Source organism: Haliaeetus albicilla, chromosome 8 (genome assembly GCF_947461875.1).
Source record: "Haliaeetus albicilla chromosome 8, bHalAlb1.1, whole genome shotgun sequence".
Taxonomy (NCBI): Eukaryota; Metazoa; Chordata; class Aves; order Accipitriformes; family Accipitridae; genus Haliaeetus; species Haliaeetus albicilla.
Window position 1 is genome coordinate 515,842 of NC_091490.1, and position 20,076 is coordinate 535,917.

At 42.1% G+C, this 20,076-nt stretch overlaps 1 long non-coding RNA gene across 2 annotated transcripts in view; it reads left to right on the forward strand.

The window, feature by feature from the left end:
- Positions 1–84: 84 nt before the first annotated feature.
- Positions 85–20,076, forward strand: part of LOC138686326 (uncharacterized) — an 81,426-nt gene continuing 61,434 nt past the window's right edge. The window contains exons 1-3 of one of the 2 annotated variants that reach the window (XR_011325659.1): positions 85–791; positions 7,583–7,644; positions 18,740–19,446. This is a non-coding gene — a long non-coding RNA (uncharacterized lncRNA). The remainder of the gene's footprint in view (positions 792–7,582; positions 7,645–18,739; positions 19,447–20,076) is intronic. The other variant, XR_011325660.1, reaches the window with a different exon arrangement.

Here is a 20,076-nt window from a genome sequence, read left to right on the forward strand (position 1 = left end):
GGAGCGCGGGGCGGCCGGTGCCCTGGCTCGGCCCCGCGGCGCCGGCGCTGAGCTCAGCCCGCCCGGGGAAGGGGCCAGGCGGCGGCGGCGGGCTTTTGTCGCCTGCTACGGCCCGGAGCGGACGGGAGGCCCGCCTCGGGCCGCGGCGGGGGTGGGCAGAGTGCGGGGCTGGGCCTGCCCGGCGGTGCGCGGAGAGGGGCGGCTGCCGCGCCGGGCCTCGGCCTCGGCCTCGGCCTCCCTGTGAGGCGACGCCTGGCCCGGGTCTCTGTCGGGTCTGGCGCCGAAAGGGGCACAGCGGGCCGGGCCGGCTGGAGGCCTTTTCTGGCCTGCCACCGCGCTCGCTCGCGCTTTATTTTTACTTTTTTTTTTAAGTAGTACCCGTTCACTAAGTTCTTGGGTCTAAAGATGTGGCAAGTGGTGTTAGGAAAACACGCCGCGTCCGCCGAGCTTGGCGGCTGCCTGCCAGTGCGCCGGCCCGCTGAATGGCTGCCCTCCCTCGCCTGCGCATTGTCCGCCACGGCCCCTGGGTTACTGCATGCAAACGAGGGTTTTTAAGGAAAGAAGTCTCTTTGCCGCTCTTGTAAGGTGTACGACTTGCAGAAAATACATTCGTACGTGCAGGCTCGGGCGGGGAGTACCTGGCTGCCCCAACCGCGGGTCCCGGGCTGAGCTCAGGATCTGAAGGGCCAGGTTTCCCCAGGGCAGATGCCTTCAGCCTGTGTGCTGGTAGAAATCGATCATCCTGTTGAGGCCCAGGTTATATCTCCATGGCAGTCACAGGAGCCAGTAGGGTGAGTCAGATTGCTGGTTTGGTAATGTAATTAGGAACGGACCCCAAATTGCACACGAACTAGTCCACTTTGGTCTTCCTTGTCCATACCTGACCTGTTGGCGTTTGCTGTGACACTCCCCAGCTGTACCCGGGGTACGCTTGCTGAGCAGGGTTTGGATTTGATGAATTGATCCTACAAGGGCTTGCTGTGGGCTCTTTGATTGTGTGTAATTATCTGTTATCTGCTGGCAGTATTCACACAGCTGAAAGGTTTTCCTGCTGCAGTTCTTTCCCCTGGATATTGTGATTTTTGATCTGTGGACTTCATTTGTGTTCCTGAATTTAGAGTCTGCTGACTACAGATACCAAAGACAAACAGATGAAAATGAAAGAAGGGTTTGTCTTGATAAGATCTCATTATACATAAATCTTACAATAAAAAGTAGCTGTAAAAGCCCTATAGGAGCTACTGAAAAAAAGAATTTAGGGAGTTAAAAAAAAATAATTAAAAAATCTATAGTTTTTCATGATTGTAAACAGCTGATAGAGAAGATTAAAGAAAAAAAGGCAAATACTTCACTGCTGCTTTATCAGTTTGAGACTTTTCTGTGATGCATGTGGTAACAGCCTTAATTGGAGTAATGTACACCACAAAGATCTGTTTGATCCTTCCTTATGTTCTTAACTTACTCTAGTGAGGAACACAGTCTATTTTGTTGGAACTATACTTTTGCTCTTTTCTTTTGCATTGAGTTTTCATTGTTGACAACAACTCTCTTGACCTCAACGAGAAAAAGTTCCTGAATCCCAAGTCCAGCTTTAGAGATGTAAGGTTTAGTTACAACAGGTGACGATTCACTGCTTTTTACAGTTGTCTTTTTTTAATACTGTTTTCCCCTTTCTTACCTTCTGGCTAATGTAGAGTTAGCGGTGAATCCTATCAATTGACTGAGTTTTAGGAACCCAGTTAAAAACTGCATTGCCCCGCTTACATTAAAAAGTGGTCTAGACATTAAGCAAACATTTTCCATGTTAAGTCAGAAGAATGAGTGATTCTTAACATAGCTGGGAACCCTCACATATTAACCAGCAAGTTTTCCTGTGTCCCATTCCTTATGAGTAATTCATTTGCCAAAGGAGAATTCCTAGCTTTCTGAATTGGAAAAAAGGAATTGAAGTTTGGAAATCTTTTTAGTGTGTTATGGTAGATTCCCCCTTACTGATTGTGCTCTTCTTAATCCATCTCTGACTCGTGTGTCTTAAGACATGGTATATAATAAATACAGTTTGGGAGAGGTATCTTTTATAACTCATATATATTTCTCTCAATAGTGACACAGTTTTCACAGTGTGATTAAAAGTACATGCTAATTTACAAGTAATTTAGGAAACTACTAGAGATACAAAGTAATTAATGGTTTACTGACAATAACACTAACTTCTTTTTAACTGCAGCAAGCCTTTGAAGCTATAATTGGGACCCTAATGCTTGCAAGAAAATATTGCTGCAGTTCAACAGAATTTTTGTTTTGAACTTCTCATCATTAGTCAAACTTCCTAATGCATACATTTCTGTTTGCACTCTCTAGAATAATCTTTGCACTCTCTAAGGTAATCCAAGTCTAGAATAATTATTGGATCCAACTATTCATGGTAATAATTTCTTTTAAAATTATTTCAGTTAGGTGGTTATTCATACTTTTAATAGTAGTATTTTATAATCACTTAACCTGATAGTTGATTCCAGGAAATAATAGATTTTCATCAATACTGCATTGCTCTGTCCCCCAAAATTTCAAACAATACATAAAGCGATGTTGGTGCTTCATTAGATTCAGTGGCAGAGCCAGTAAGCTGCTCCAGGAAATACATTTTGTCCGAGCGAGGGAAGTGGAGGTGTTCACTGTTTGTGCTTAGTGGAGAATCCCAGGAGAGCTTTTGTAAGAGCAAAACTATTTACACTTGTATTTAACTGACGTGTAAGTCTCCAAATTGTGTTTTCCTATGGAAATTGTGGTTACAAAACAGCAGAAAACTCATATGTTGGTGTGTGTTGCTGAAAGCTACCTCACCTCCCATCTGATCATGCTGGTGTCCCTTATCCTTCAGTGTTTGGTGTAAACAGCCTTAGATCCAGCCCGGGTCTACAATCCTTATGTCAAGTAGAGAGAATGGATTGATACACAGCTCATTGTATTTGTGTATGAACATTTGGTTGAGTAAATGTGAGTGTTGTGGAATCTTGCCAGTAGTTAGCAAAGTACTTTTTGTCACCCTTTGGAATGCAATATGTCGTGTACAATATGTTGTTAGCACAACAGTATTTCTTACTTAAACAATTAGTGCCACTGGAGTTTTTTCTACCCTGTGGGTGTATGGTATTTCATAAGTAGTGTTGTAACAAATACTTGGATGTTTTCTTTAGTTATCTGAAATTCTCCTTTTAAAGCTGAACACATAGCCTTTTACATAGTCTTTGTATTCTTCTTTTCCTGGATGTCAAAGCAGAGAGCTTATCATGGGGAAGTTAACTGAATACTGAACATCTTGTTTCTACTTCAAAAAAGTCTGATACTTGAATCAACAAACTGTTGATCAAAGTCTGTTGTAAAAAAGTTAGAAGGTCTGGTCATAGTTTAGTTAAATGGGCTGTATCTAAGGAATGGGGGGCATTTGCAGTATTGTTTTTTCCCTTAAAATATACATCCTCTGAAATAATTACATTATGAATATTGATTCATTTGGTGTTGTGCTGGAGCTCCACATCAGGTAAATAATAATATTTGTGAAGATGCAAAAAATGAAGTTGATGTGTCTTTAGACTTGTGTAATTGTATTCCTTAGGAGCAATATATATTTTGAATAAGGTATGATTTCTTCATGGACGAAACTCTTCTGACTGAGTATATTCATTTTTTTTACTAGGAACAGGTGGTTACATCTTGGGCTCACAGAATTTTTGCCATTTGTGATAAAAAGGCCAGTGCTTTTGCCATGTCCACCCTGCTGTTAGGTGAGAAGGCCTAATACCAGGAGTTGCAGTGATTGAGGTCTCCCTTCCTTTATAAATGAGCGGAAAGGATGACGATGATAACATGGTTAGTTACATGTGAATTCAAGATTTTTCAGTATTGAAATGGATTTGGCTTAAGGGCTGTCGTTTGGGAAAATAAAAGTCTTTGCTGTACAGAGAAGACGATAGAACAACTTCTTGCAAGTATTTTGTACGTGTTTTAAATGACATAAGTAAACAATAGGAAAAGTCTATATGACAGCTTACATATTGTAAGCTGGTAATGATTTATTGTTCCTACTGTGCATTGACCCCTATCCCCAAACTGACTCAGAAGGTTTTTCTGTAGGTATTTGGTATACATTTTCCAGTTCTCAGTCTTAATCTACTGTTAATCTACTATTTAATCTTCCAGTTCATGGAGCAAAAGTTGAACTTTAACCTGCAGTTTCACATTTGGCCTTCTGAGCTCTGTATGTGCTGGAGATAAAATGAGACAGAACAAGCCAGAAACAGAAAAATTCTGCAACACTGCTTAGAGCAACCTAATCCAAAATTCCAGTCTAATGGAAGATTTGCAGTAGGCCCAGTTTTGTTACATGTGTAAAAAGATGGCATCATGTGGAATGGCTCAAAGGCTGCCTGGTGTTTCATAGCTGCTGCCGTGACCTCCGAGTTTCCCATGATCATCCTGCAGTCGTGAAGGCCAGGTTCAGCCCGTGTCTAGTTGGTAAATTTACTTCTATTTATTCCAGTATTGAGCTGGCTTGTGTATGATGGTTTATAATCTTAGGTGTTAATAATTACATTTTTCTGAAGGATGAATTTTCATCATTATTTCGGATATGGCATCTTCCAGGTCCAGTGTGGTGGGAAGGCATGAAGGAATTAAGTCTGCTGTATCTTTGTGATAGTGAAATTGAAAAAATGGCTAATGTGCATTCATTATCTTTCAGTCCTAATCTGATAGGCCTCTCCTTGTTTGATACTCCACTGAGTCTGCAAATAGCCTGTAGGCGTATTGTTGTTAATGGCATTTTCTCCCTCAAAGCACGGGGTTACTATGTAATTTCTGATGAGGAAATTGTTGGGAAATGGAAACTTCCTGACAAATAGAAATGTTTTTGCCATTGTCTTCTCCTTGACATCTCTCCTGTTGCTAGAGAGGTAAGCCAGCTTGTAGCATGCTGTTCTCTAAAAGGTTTGGTTGTGAGGATGTTTTTTCTAATTGCATAGCTCTTGTTTGATTAGAGAGTCATTAACACAATACTTTATTGAACTGTGTTCAATCTAATAGGATTAGGGATCCATTACTGAAAATGTTTATTTCATGTGGCTGCATAATAAACCAGTTGAGCCTCCCAGTTAGAGCTTTTTGCAGAACTTGTGCTGGGTTCCAGTACTGCGGTCCACTCCTGAGGTGCGTAGAAGTGGTGCTTACCTCCCTGCATGCGGTTAGAGCAGCCCTGGCAGCAGCGGGGGCTGGTGGTCCCCCCGTGCCAGCAGCCTGGGGACTCTGCTCCGAGCCGGGCTCAGCCCTGTGAGCTGCCCCACTGCCATCTCTTGTCCCTGCCTTCCGGCAGGTGAATTAAACAAGCTGGGGACATTGCTCTGCCCCTGGGGCCAAATGGCCCGGATGGAGATCTTTTAGAAATCTTACTTAATACTTCATCCCTCCTTACTTAGTAGGACAAGAAAGATGCAGATGTAGACAGATAGGAAGCCCGTGCTCTATTGCTTTCTGGCATTCCCTTCTCACCCCGGACTATATCGTCCCATCTTTCTCTACATTCCCACATCTGTTTTCTCTAGAAGTCTATTCAGCGTGCATTTTCTCAACTTGGCTAGATTTACAGCTAAACAAAATATTTCTTGTTTATTGCAAAATCATACTGATTTGTTTTCCTCTATATTCAAGGCTTTCCATTGGGCTTTTTAAAACTTCCCCATTTATTCTTTGTGTGAGTCCTTCCTAAACATTTTCATTATAATTTCTGCTACTTTGTCTTTGGGGAACCCAAGTCCTTTGCCTGCAAGCAGATAGGGAAAAACTCATTCTCCTGCTTCTAACCATTCTCTAAGCCTAGTAGTTATTGTAAAATATTTTCCATTTTCTAGGCCAGTGGGCTTATGATAAATCTTTCATCAAAACTAGCTACCTGGAGACATTTCATGATAAAGCTATTTTTTTTATTACAAATGTTCATCAAAATCCATGACTTAAATACAGACAGGCTCTCACATTACTGTTTGTGCATAGGACAATATTATTCGTAGGCTATTTGTAAATTGATCGTTGCCTTGGTGACAAAGGATAGCAAAGACACCAGCAAAAACATTTAAACTGTCTTTTAAAATTTCTGACCATATTTCTGTAAATAATCACTCAGTTTTACTCAGGTCTCTTTTGATGTAACAAAACTATCGCTTATGCAAATAATGTCAAGGTCTGTTAATAGTCAATCATTATTTAATCTATACAGTTTTAAATATGCTAGTGGTCTAAAAAATAATACTTCCAGAAATTAAAAAGCAGTATGAAAAATTCTGTGCATAGAACAGACTATGCTTTTACTTAACATAGGATAATTTGATTTTACAGGATATGTAAATCCACTAATGTTATGAGATATGAAAGTTTCTATGTTATTTGCTTTTGCCAAAGTACGGTAACATGAGATTCTACCTCAAAATAAAAAATACACAATGACTGTACTGTGAGCCAGGACATTGGATCTGCACAACTCTGAACTTGGTGTCTTTCATACCATGTGCTTTCAAGGATGTTATATTAGAACTGTATTGCCCAGAGAAGTTGTGGATGCCCACTCCCTGGAAGTGTTCTATGATTCTGTGTGCACTCTGCATTCAACAAGATACTTCTTTTGTCATTGAGGATGAACTTTTGGAATCTCAGCATTTGTTTACTAATATACTTAGTTTAAATTGTTAAACTCAGGTGAATGGCAGAAAACAAGTATTGTAAATAGCATCTACTGCAGATAAAATCATTACTGCATTTTCATTTTATCTCTTACATTGTTAAGAACTTGATTCTATTTCATTGTGAAGATGTAAAATAAGTTAATTTGCATGTAAACCTGCCCATACTTCGTAACTATAAGAACAATCACTCCAGTAATAATATTAAAAAGCAGAAGGTATTTGATATCTGTATTTATTCAGTTGGATGACTTTATCAAAAAGTTTATGTATTAGGATTTTAGTGTTTTGTCAGATCCCAGTGCTGAAACTGTTTACAGAAGTTATCCAGACTTGATGCATTTTTACTGTTTGGTGAAGCTAACAGATGCAGTTCTGTTGGTCAAAACATTTCTTCATTCAAACCTTTTTTGATAAGTCAGTGTCGTGCATCCTGACTCTGTAGGTGACATGGTTTATTTTCTGTGCCTTTCTCTCTAGCTTGTATGTTTAGCTGTGCTTTTACCAGGTACAGAAATTTGTGCTATTCCCCACCGTTACTTGTGTACTTGGATTGGCGTGATTTTCCTGGGCCTGGAGGCTTTCTGCAGTTTGTTGACATTTTAACATACAGATGTTGTCTTATTATTTTCATGAAGTAGGCTATTTTCTTGCAGCTTTCCAGAACAAGATTGTACCTTACGCTTTTTCTTTACCAACTCTACTGTCTAGTGTAAGAATGTATTAATGGAACATCACAGTATTAGTATTCTTCAAAAGGAGGAAGGGGGGGGCTAACTGCATTTGACAGAATTTCCTTCTTTTGACTCTCACAAGCTTTGGTAACCTGTAGCATATTTATGCTCTTTTCCTAGGATTGAAAGCATGTTCTCATGAGCAAGTGAGGCAGAAATGCAGACGAATGCCTGTGGAGGAGGTAAAACATACAGTTACTCAACTTTGTTGAACATAGACAATAAAAGATTGCTTTTGAGGATAGATTATTCCTTCCTTCCCCAAAATAGGTGGTGATTTAAGTGCAGCCTTAGCTTTGGTTACCAATTTTTTGCAGAGCTGTAGTTTCAAGTACAGCAGAGTCATTTTTGGCCCTGACCTTTCTGTAGTGGTGGCTAAGTTCCATGGAATTTACCCTGCATAGGTTGCTGTTCCTGTCTTTAGATGTTGTGTTTGTTTTATATCTGGTTAAAAGCTCTTGGGTTTTTTTTTTTTCCAGAGGAAGACTTGCCTTTTGGGTGATCTTGTGAAAAATTCCCTGTTCACGACTGGTGCTATAATTGGATCTTTTTGGTATTTTTTGTATTTCCTCAACTCACATTCTTTTCCTGAGGATCATTTTTTATTTGTATTCTGGCCATCAGAATTTTAATCAAGACAGACAGAGGATCATGGCATTATTTTTCTGCCTATTGATCCTTCTTCTTTCAGTTTGTTTCGTGATATTTTAGTCTGTTTTTACTTAGTGGATAAATAAGATAAATTTCTGTGCCTCAGTGATAGTTTTCTTGAACTACTAAGCTTGTGAAGAGTGACAGCGTCTGTATTATTTTGAAAGATCAAGTTTTTCCTCTGGGAGAGTGACATTTTCTCACTCCAGCTACATAATTAAAAACAATCTTGGAACGCTAATGCTGTGGGTATGCAGAGTAGTGTGCTGCCTTCGGGGAAGGCTGATGGAACTGGTTATTAACCACTGTGCTCTGACTAGGACGTTGATGTGGGTACCTGGGGAACCTTACGAGCTTCCTTTGGTGTCTCAGAAGCTGCGTTTGAAATGGTGGGAAGGGGTTTTGCTCATGCTGTTTGAAGCGCAGTATCTGAAGAGCTGTAGTCTTCGTTAGCAGAGGTAGGCCACCTCACTAGTTCACTAACTGGCTGCAGCTCTTAAAAACGTCTTCTGGGTGTCTGAGGGGGAAAAGTGTTAAAATGGAGAAATAGTATCTCCAGAATTTTCCGTTCCGCTGTAGTGGGCTGCCTGATTTTGCCTGTTATTTTGCATAATCCTCAAGTTATGGTAACTTCATATCCAAGTGATCCAGAAAAAAACAGTCTGCGATTTTTATTAACTCATGCCTAATCATGTGGAGGATAGACCACCACCACCACAGGGCTGGCAGATAAGCGCTGTGCAAGGTTGGTGGTGACTTCCAATGGCACTGGGCTGTCAGAGAGGGCCCATGAGGCGGGGGCTGCTGGCAGGCCCCCCTTGGCCACGCATGGCAGGGTGAGCTTGCCTGCAGTGGCCCTTCGCAGCACGAAGCCCAGCGTCCGTCCACTCGCCGCTGGCTGTGGGATGCACTGCAGAGGTGGCAGAGTGAGCCAGGCACCTTGGCGATGGTAGAGTGAGCATCCTTTCATCCTGCCTGGCAGCGTGCGTGCGCATGGGGAATGGGTGGGAGGCACTGGGGAGGCACTGGAGGACGCAGCAGCGAGCGGGTCAGGATTCCGAGTGAGCAGAGAAACGGTGGGAGGAGGGAGAGCAGGAGTGGTACTGCGGGAGAGGCAGGAGGGAGAAAGCAGGGAGCGTGGCACGGCACCAACAGTAGGGAAAGCCGCAGCAGGAGACACAGCCGGCGGGGATGGAATAGCGGCTCTGTCCCCGAGTCAGCCAGGTGCCAAGCACACCGAGAGGGTGATTTTTCAAACACCCTTATTAAGGTGATGTGGGGTTATGGCAGGAGAAAAGCGCTACCTTGCTTTAATGCTTTGCTGGGAGATTATGTGTGTGCTGATGTGATTCCAAGGAGGACGTGGGCTTAATTCTTGCCAGCTATACCTGGAGCCTGATACCAAATACTCCAAATAGGTACAAGGAACATACTGTGCACTGGTAATTTTGGGTTCTTAAAACAGATAGCAGGATTAAATATGATCATTGCCACAGTGACAAAGCTTGCACATTTTTCTGCAAATTGGACAGAAAACACATTGTCTTATTTATTCCAGTGTAGCAGCTGAGCTGTGTTTATTACAGAGCAACAAGACTTGTCTTGCAGGCTTTTCTGCCCAAGTCTCATGTTGTCCTTCCAGGAGAGAATGGAAATGGTGCCGATGCCCTGGTTGTTTTCAGACAGAGGCAAATAGCTGCAATTACTAAACACAGCTGTACTCTTAAACAAATAGCTGTTCCAAGCAGGGACCTTTAACATTTTTGTTCTTCATGCTTATGCATTTTACGGGGTTTTATTGCCATATTACATATTACCATAAAAACCTCGGTGTCTCCATAATGGCTTGAAAACTGTTTCATTATTATGTTAATATGAAGTCCTTTGCAGATAATGTTTCGTCAATCTTTTTGAAGTACCGTACATTACATTCTGAAAATTATATACTTATTCTTTATACTTACTGAATATTAACTGTGACTAGTACGGGTTTCCTTGAAATGTGAAGATCACTTCCAGATAATGTTTCATTTGATTAAACTCTTGGTTTCGTAACAGACCAGAGTCAAAGCTTTCAGGACAAAAATATCTTTTTATAAAAACATCCTAATTTTTCTCATTTCTGAGACATTAAAATCCATCTCTACATTTAAGCAAGGAATACCTGTGTAAAATTAATTTAGAATGACTGATGCTCCTTCAGTAACAAACCAGACTTAAATTAAACCAAAGATGAACCTGGTACCATGTCTTTTTCATTTACAAATACCATCTGGATGAGAAGAAGAGTAAGAAAATTCATGAAAAATCATGTTTCTGGAATTTAACTTATTTTCATATGCTAAACATACGGAAACATAGGAACATGAAATATATGGAAACCCACATTTAACATTTTGTATGTTAAAAGCCTGTCTTAAGGCAGTATGCCAGTACTATAAGGGGAATGCTACCCTAGAGCGTCCACTCTTCAATTCCCAGCAGTTGTGGGCTTGGGGGAGGAGAGGCTGGGCTTTCCTTTCCCTGGGGTTGAGTGCTCCTCTCCCCATCACCACGCTGTGCTGATGTCCCGCCCTTCCACAGGCAGAATTATGCATTCCTTAAAGACCACTTACTCCTTAAAGACCATTATCTCATTCCTTTTGATCACTTTTGAATTTGACGTTTTTAAATGGAGTTGTATTTGCCTGTTTTGTACTATGCAAAACAGAGTGGGAGTCTCCAGTCTCCTTTCTGATCCTTACAGGATTTATTTGAATACTTGTTTCAATGTGCATTGGTATTTATTTTATTCCTTACCAATATTAGTGATCTTCATTAGAATGGTTATCTATGCCTTATATAATTTCCATTTTTCCATAGGTGAACTTTTCCCCAACATCATCTTTTCTAGTTGGTATAACCAGAACTGAACAGTATTCTGGGTGAGAATATACAATTGACCTAAAAAGTGTTACCATATCCAATTTAATTTCTTTGTCACTCATTTATTGCATACTATTGTTACATTTTTTCATTGATGGTGCACTGTTTCTTTTCACAATTTTATGGGAATTTTAGAAATCAATGAAGTTTATCAATAACATTATATTATCAGAACATATCAATATTATCGGAATATTCCTTTACATGTGCGTTAACCTTGCATTTATCAACACTGAATTTCACCAGCTGCTATTTGTTCATTTGCTTACCTCTGTTAGGTTCCTCTAAAGATCCTCCAGACTGTATTATCTCATTCGTTTCGTGAGATGCACTTTTTGCAATTTCACAAAATGATATTTATTAAAGATGGTTAATAAATCCTCCTTAGAGGTCTGGAGAGTATGCCCTGAGTCACACCAACCACGTTTGCTAGTGTACTGCCCTGCTAAAATGCCAGTAGAGAGCAAGGCGGCATTTTTCTTTCTGCTCAGAAACTTTGCTGCTTTGTCCATAAGTTATGGGAGCTTTTATTTCTGTTTTAGTTTCAGTCATTTTATTTGGCACTGAAATGGGTCTCACTAGTGGTCCTTAATTTGCAGGATTACTGCTGGCACCTTAAAAAGATGTGGGGCTTTTACCATACACTGGCACTCCTATGTAGCCACTGATTTTAAACAAGAAAGAGTATTTTCTGTTAGCAACTCACCCTTCAGCTTAAACATCCTTCAAAGAAACCCCAAGTTAATACTGCAGTTCTGCGTGGGATTATATGGGGTGAGGTCCTGTACTTGATTTCGGTGGGAGAATCCACTCTGTGCGCATGGTGAACCCTGGACGAGGGTGGAAGAGGCATAAATAGAGCTTTGGGTTTTTGTGACAGTGAGATGGAGTAAAGTTGGGACCAGAGAGCCGGAAGATTTCCTCTCACTGCCTGATGATGGTGCTACAGTGCTGTGGGAAAATTTGCTTCTCTTCAGGGTAAGTCATGGATTCAGTTCTTGTGATCACTACCATCGTTTCTTGGGCTGTGCCGGTATGAGACTGGTTATGTCTAATGCTGTTCAAGTGAGAATAAATATGTCACTCATTGTACCTAAGTACCTAAGGATTGTTGATTGTAAATAGGTGAATAGAGGGAAGACTCGATCATCCTTACTGGAATACTGTACTATTCATGTTAACATCCATAAAAAGGAAGTAAACTATATGACAAATCAAGCAGTAACCCTGGGGTAGATTCCCCTTTTCAGTAGACAGGTTCACCTTACAAGCAGGCTGTGCAAATCCTAGTTTGGATGGGTCTAACTTTGACTGATATAAGCAGACCTTTCTATAGCCTATTTTCTTTGTTATTGATGGCAGCCAGTCAGTCCACCCCAGCTTGGCAGACTTCTTGCCCAAAGAATCTGAGCAGACCCTTATGTTTGTATTGGCTCTGCGTATATCACTGCATATTGTATATGAAAAAATCCTTCATTGTTCATCCATCCTGCTGAGATATGTTAAATAAGCTTTGAGGGGTTTAAATATGGATTTTCTTAAATTTTCTAAGATTTCAGACTAGATGTTTCATTAATATTAAGTAAACATTTCAGTATGGCAGTTCACTTAATTTCAGCTGCGACAAAAGAATTTACTCAGCTTTATTCCAATTTGGAGTACTACCTACTTTTTTATATACTGTGAAATAGTCACAAAGGTTGTTTTTACAGTAGAATTCCTTTGCCTGAACTTCCACTGCGGAGACATTATGTCAGAGATGAAGATAAACGAATTAACAGTCAAAGCACACCCTCAGTGTGTGATAGGAAAAACTTTATGTACCACATCATTAAACCAGAACAGAACACTAAGGGTGAAGAGCATTCATCTGGGAAACGAGTAAGTGCACTATTCAAAACATTTTTTTCCTAAGAAAAATGAACTCTGCAAACAGAGGAAAGAACCATTCTAAGAATTCTGGGAAAGTGATAAAAACAGAGACTACATATAGGAAATTGTCACAGAATCGCAGGCTGGTTGAAGTTGGTGGAGACCTCTGGATGTTGTCTAGTCCAACCCCCTGCTCAGGCAGGGCCACCCAGAGCTGGTGGCCCAGGACCGTGTGTCCAGACAGGTTCCGAGTTATCTCCAAGGATGGAGACTCCACCACCTCCCTGGTGGTACTCGGTCACCCTCCCAGTGAGAATGTGTCTCCTGATGTCCAGAGGGACCCTCCTGCGTGTCAGTGTGTGCCCGTGGCCTCTGGTCCTGGCACTGGGCACCGCTGGAAGAGCCTGGCTCTGTCCTCTCGGCACGCTCCCCGCAGGTGTTTATCCACATGGATGAGATCCCCCTGAGCCTGCTCTGCTCCGGGCTGAGCAGTCCCAGCTCTCCCAGCCTCTCCTCGTGGGAGAGATGCTCCCGTCCCTTCAGCATCTTGGTGGCCCCTTGCTGGACTCTCTCTAGTGTGTCCATGTCTCTCTTGCACTGGGGAGCTGGACCCAGCACAGCTGGTGTGGTCCCACCAGTGCTGGGCGGAGGGACGGACCACCTCCACCTGCTGGCAACCCTCCTCCTCAAAAGTCCCAGGACACTGCTGACTTTGTTACGGTTATGTTGACATATGACACAAATATGAGATAGGGGTAGATCTCTAGGTTTAAATCCTGTATTTATGTATGTGAAATCTGAAGCCTTGATAAGTTAACTGGTCTTTAAATGTCCTGGTGCTTGAAAGTAAGTTTTTGAGGAGTGGGTGGGGGACTGGAGGCAAAGGAGAGTCAAGAGGGAGGGGGGTCCAGGGAATCAGGGGCTGGGAGTTACTGCAGGGGGGTGGTTTTGGGGTAATTTTTGTTATACTGTTACTGCAATATGATCCCATTGCTACTGCAACTGAAACACAGGTAGGTATTATGTATTTTCTGTATTTATGTGTTGCAGTCATCTCTAGGTTATGTCTATGCATATATAGCGCTTCGCTGTATTAGTTATTATTGTGTGAGCTCCCTGCCGCTGAGCACAAGGTGCATATTTAGATGTGCCATCTTTTATGGTGCTTAAATAAGAACTGCTGTACTATCTTAGTGGTATCAAGTATAAAAAGCATTAGAAATTCCACTTTTATGAATAGAAGAAAAAGTTTGCTTCCTTTTTAGATATAACTTTTCCGCTTTTCTGCCTTTCCAACACCTTTTTGCCCTTTACAGTTTCAAGATAGGATGGTATTGTCCTGCTCTTCTCAGTTAATGATAATTTTCACCTCAGAGAACAGAACTAGGATTTTTTTCTTTTTAAGTTTAAAAATAACAGAATTATACCATGTAGGCCATATGGCAGAAAAAGGAGGTGAGAAAGATGAAGGAAAGTTCAGAGCAAGAGGGTTGGTACAATTGTTGGATTTGGTCCTTTCTCTTTTCTGTAGGTGACTTATCTACAACATTACTCTGTTCCTTCTTTAAATGGGCTTATATTCTACAATATTAATTTCATAATGACTTCCATGTAGAAAATTCCTGCCATAATGGGGAGTGAGATTATTATTAATTTTGAACTAACAATGCTGATTATTTGAACCTGAAAAGCAAAATTTGCTTAAGAGGTGGATTCAGCCATCCTTTCTGAGAACCGAGTATTCAACGATAGACACAAAGTAACCGCTTATGGAGTCTTTAACATTTGGGTTTTTTCTTGTCATGTGTCTTTCTGGAGAAAGTATTTTACATTTCTTTCCACTGCTCCAAGAAGAGCAGAAAAGTTCACAGAGCATTTCTTCCAAGTCTTTGATAACTTAGGAAATATCTGGCCTTAATATGACAGTTTGTATTAGGACTTTGCCCTTCCTTTCACTGGATTCATTTCATGTATTTTAACAAGCATATGATGAAGTATGAGAGGAGCAGATCTGTGCATTATTCTTATGAGTTTGGTCACTGGCTTCAGTAGATCAGGCTCTAACATTTGATTGAGTGACTTGATCAAGAGGTTTCACATACATGTTGCCTTGCCCTTAATGTGCTGTTTGTGGTGTATGTGCTATAGCTGGAGTTGGAGTAAAGGGTAGAGAGAAGCAAATGAACAGCAGAACTTCCCCATGATGCACAGGGTTGATTTCTATCTATCTGTTGTGAATTATTGGAGTTTAAGACTGTCACTATTCTTTTCAGTGCAGCAATGCATTTTGGCACAGATTTAGAATTGGTGTAGTGAGTTTCCATAAATAACATAAGCTGTAACTAAATGAAGTTTTGAACTTTGGAAAGCAATAACTGGGACCCTCATAGGAGATGTGCTGCTGAAGGTACTGTTCTTGAGTAAGACACTGAGAAAAGTCCTGACAACTTGCAGCTGTTACAGGAGCAATTGAGCAGAGGGGTGGAAGCGACTCTGGGAAGTACACCAAGGTATTCATTTATATTAAATCCTGTAGCAAAAGGGTTTCGAGGATTTATAAATATAAATGAAATAGCCTTTTGAGAACTTTTGTTTAAATGTGTGAAAGAGTAGTTGGTGTAACAGAGAGGTATGGTGTCTTAAAACAGGTGTGTACTGGTTTATCATAGGAGAAAGCACAGGATTTTGTGAGGGGAGTATTTTGTAAAGGGCAATTACTCCTGATGTAAGATCTGAAATGCTTTCAAACCAGACAGTCCTGAGCCAGCAACGAGATACTTCACCTTTTCATCAGTTACATCAGGTTTTCTCATAATGTCTCTGCCTGTGCATGGGAGCGGTCTTGAAGCGGCGGGCAAGGTCCTACCGCTTGTTTCCCGAGCTGCTGGAAATCCATCTACGAGGGGGTTAAGCTTTGGCAAACACAAGCTTCGACATTCAAGCAGACATTTGTGGGTCTAATTCTAGTAGAAGGTTAGCTATTTCCAACATAAGATGTGGTGAAAACACTGCTTTTTGTCCATATTAGGAAAAATAAGATCAAATTGGTCTTCCTCTTGTATTTGGCTTTGGATACAGCAGCTGGAAAGCTTGGTAGGGATCGGCTGTGGCAGGGATTATTGTGTTCCGTTCTCGTGAGGGTCTGGCCAGGTTGGGAGTGCCGGAGCCATCTCTGAACTGCGGCTGCCGCCACCACCCCGGGGCCAGGGCTGCGGGTCCTGCTTGGTCTCTGCTGTGCATTCAGCCTCCCTCTCTCCTGGGATGAAAAACTACTGTTTGATTCGGAAAAAACCCCACAAGGCCTCGGGAAATGGCAGCAGTGTAGTGAGAGGAGGGGTTTGTGGATGGGAGAGGGTCCCTCGGCTCCTTGTTTCACCTGTGACGTGGCACAACATCAGCCACCTGCTTTCCCGGTGGCACGCAGGCTCCGGGAACGCGGCATAGGCGGCACCGGCTGTGCCCTGCTTCTCCATGCGCAGCCAGGCGAGCGGCAGCGCTGCCGGCGTCGCGGCTGCGACGTGCCCTGGCTTTGCCGAGGCAGAGCTTGAGTTTGGTATGCCGCGCCTGGCCCGAGAAGAGTTGTCCCCAGAAATGTCCCCACGCCTGGCATGTCCTGCCTTGTGCCATACCTGCGGCGCCCACGCCGGGCTCGCTCTGCCGCGGGGCTTGTCCTCGCGTCCCTGTGCCGCCGCTGTCACGGCTGCTGTGTCCAGGTGCGGCAGCCGGAGGGGTGAGCGCTGCTGGCCGCAGCTGCAGTCCCTGCTGCGCCAGGGCGAAGGGTGGCACTGGGGCTCCTGCGGCGCAGTGGGTCGTGTCCTGTGGAGGTTTTGTAACGTGGGCCGATTCGGAGCCGATTGTGCTGCTTGTTTCTGAGTGTTGGGGCCTTCGATATTCTTTTACGTTCTATTAATGAAAAGGAAAACGTTTGGATACAAATATGACAATTGTGCTGATGTTTATAAAACATACTGCTCTAGTTACACAAATGTTGAAAAGATGGTGTGATTATCCTTTCAGCTGCAAAAACCTGACTTTCTAATTGTGTTTAGTTCTTCTTAATACCCATCCTCATAGTCATGCTTGGTACGTGTCATACCATGCATCATCTTCCAGGATAATATAAAACTGTCATTAGATAACGGTTGCATTCCATGATCTGAAAAGTCTTTTCCAACCTAAATGATTCTATGATTCTATATTAGGGAGGCGCTTGGATATATACTGCAAATACCAGCCAGTAAAACTATGCTGATGAGGATGTGTGAAGCAGTTAGGAGTTGATACATCAGTTCTGAAGTATTAATGTTAGCTGCTCCTTCACTCAGTGGTCTTCCTGAACTTTATCCTTTCTGCAGCCCGGTTTCCGCCAGCCGCCCACTCCCAGGCCCAAGGGGCCCCTCACCTCTCCGTTTCCCTGTCGTGGGTGGCCCCACGGGGATGAGATGTTCAAGTTACAGTTTCCCTGTCCGCAGCATTGCATCCATGTTCGTGGGAGCCCAGTCGTTTTGCCCGGTGTCCCTCATTTAAGTGACGGTACACAAAGGTTGTTCCTCCTTGAGCGGCTGCGTGCAGGCAGGCGGGCGCCTTCCAGCAAAGGCTGGTGAAACTGCGGCAGCTTGGCCACTCCAGAAAATAGTGTCTTGTCGCCAGACAAATTCTGAACTTGCCACAGACATTCGACCTATCTGATATACAGAGCGTTGAAGGAGTAAATGAAGTTTAGACTAAACAGGGGGAGACTGGGGTTCTCTCGCGTCCTGGCAATCCGCTCTCGGCAGTGAGCAGCGTGAGTGCGGGAAGAGCAGTCCAAATTCCGGCTTCCCTCCCTGAGCAGAACATCCCAGTGGGGATCCTTGTACTGAGAGTGGAAAGGCTAATCCTTTTCAATCTGCCCTTGATAAATTGTTCACACTGCCTCCAAAGTAGTATCAGTGGAAAGTACAAAAAATCAGGCAGAAGAAGGATGTGTTGTAACTTCTGGAGTGCTGCACAGTCTTAGAAACAGAACACTTGTTTTGGAAGCAAAATCCCCTGCAAAAATAATTCACCGTCTTGTATATGGTCATGCTGAGAAAATTTTCCTCGTAAGTAAAGTAAAATAGACGCTATTTTAGTCTGGTTTATATCGGGATTATGAAAAACAGGAGAATTGGATTTTAAGTGTGAATATAGTAGATGGAATATACATTTTCACGTAAATCTGATTCATAATTTCAAAGGAGATACTGAAAGAACTATTGTACCAGTAGAGAAGGAATACTTTTCAAATATGGACATGCAGAAACATCATTTGTATTATTATCTTCTACTCGTATACAATTTTATGCAGTGAGTTTTGCATTGTCAGAAGATTTTTTAAAATCTATTTTAAAAAGCAGCTACTGTAGGAAGTTGTGAAACTTTCAGAAAATTATTGATTTTTACTTACTTTGTTTATAGAGTTTAGGGTCTAGAAGTTGTTTATTGAAAGGCTTGGTTTGACTTCAGTGGGAACAGGGCTGGACTTTGTCTTGGCAGTCACAGCGAGCACTTGTGCTGTCTCAAGGGAAGGTCCTTACGAGCTTTTTACTTTGAGCCATGGTGTAGGCTTCATCAGCGTGTTTGGGCAGATTCTGGGAGATGGTGGCATAATATGTAGAGGGCAACCTGTTTAAGTCATATTTCAAAGGGCTATGATACTTAATTCAACACAGCAAGACAGAAGCTCGTGTTACACAATAAATCTGTTGTCAACAAATACTAAATTCTGAAAAAAAATGAGAATTTTTGTAATTGTACATTTTTATAGTCCAAAGACTGGATTTAATGCTATGTTCTTTTCTTCATCAGCCCACTAAAAATGGAAAACACTGATATAGAGAAACAAACAGAAATGAAATTTGGCTTCCAGGTGTAAAAATCTGTTCCAGCAACGAGGGCTAAGCTGGCAGCCCTGCAGGGTGAGTGGGGTGCCTGCAGTGCCCTGCAAGTCTCATTTTCACAGTTGTTCTGCTCCGCAGGGTGATGCCCGACTCCACCCAGTTAACTTAGAAAAAAGCGATTTTGCTGGAGTGCGTGGATCTAGAAGATTTGGCCCATTTCATTTTGCTGCTAAAGCTACTCAAAGAGTGAACAACATGACAGCTACGCTCCGATGCTGCACAGGGTTACACAAATGTAAACCGACACAGAGAAAGGCAGCTGGTATTTTCAAGAGTTCCTTGAAGAGAAACAATGTGGAATTCAGAAAACGTGTGAAGAAGAGGTCTTGAGACCTGGAAGAGCTTTACAACAGCATCAAATGAAAAGATCAAGATTATTGAAACTGTGAGGCAAAGGTATACTTGGTTCTTCGGAAGCAAGAAACAAAACCCATTTCAGTGTTCATTAGGTCAAGACTTCAGTGCTTGATGTGTTGCTTTGACATGGGCTTGGTTAAGACTTGACAGATGGAGGAATCATGAAGGTACCATAAAGACAAGACAAAGAACCGTTGAGGAAAATAGAGAACAAATGAAGAAATATTAGCAGCTGATTAAAGATTTTCAGGATGAGAGGTATGTCGCTACTATAAATGTGAATGTATTGCACAAAAGGAGTTTATTTTTGTATACGTAAATGCATCCGTGTGCTTGAAGGATATTTTCCGTAAGTACTTGTTTGTTGAATAAACCAAATCACAGATAAATCATATTCAGCTTCACATAGATCAAAATATTGATTATAGTATCGTAAAGAAAAAGCTCTACTAAAATAAAAAATACAACCCCAAAAGAAACATAATGTCTTCTACTCCTCTGGTAAATCGGAAGAGTGAGATCATCTTAGGACTCCAGTAGCTCGTGTAGTCATATACTTGCTTCTGTGGTGAAATAACTAGCACGTGCCCAAAGGGTGGATGGAGAGGGGCTGTGGTGGGTTCCACTTGATGCATGGTGTGGAAGGTGCCCCTCGCCAGCACTGCTGGGGGAAGGGTCCTTCGTGCTTTGCCCTTGCTGTAAGAGAAAATTGCAGGGTTGGAGCTTCGCTTAAAGCGGGTGGCTCGCTCTTTCCTTTGCATCTTTGAATAACAGAAAATAATAATGAATATTTATACTCTGCCATGCTGCTGCTGAAAATATTTGCTTAGTAATATCTTGCTTAGGTTAGACACAAGCACTTTAATCTATTTATGTGTTGCACAGTAC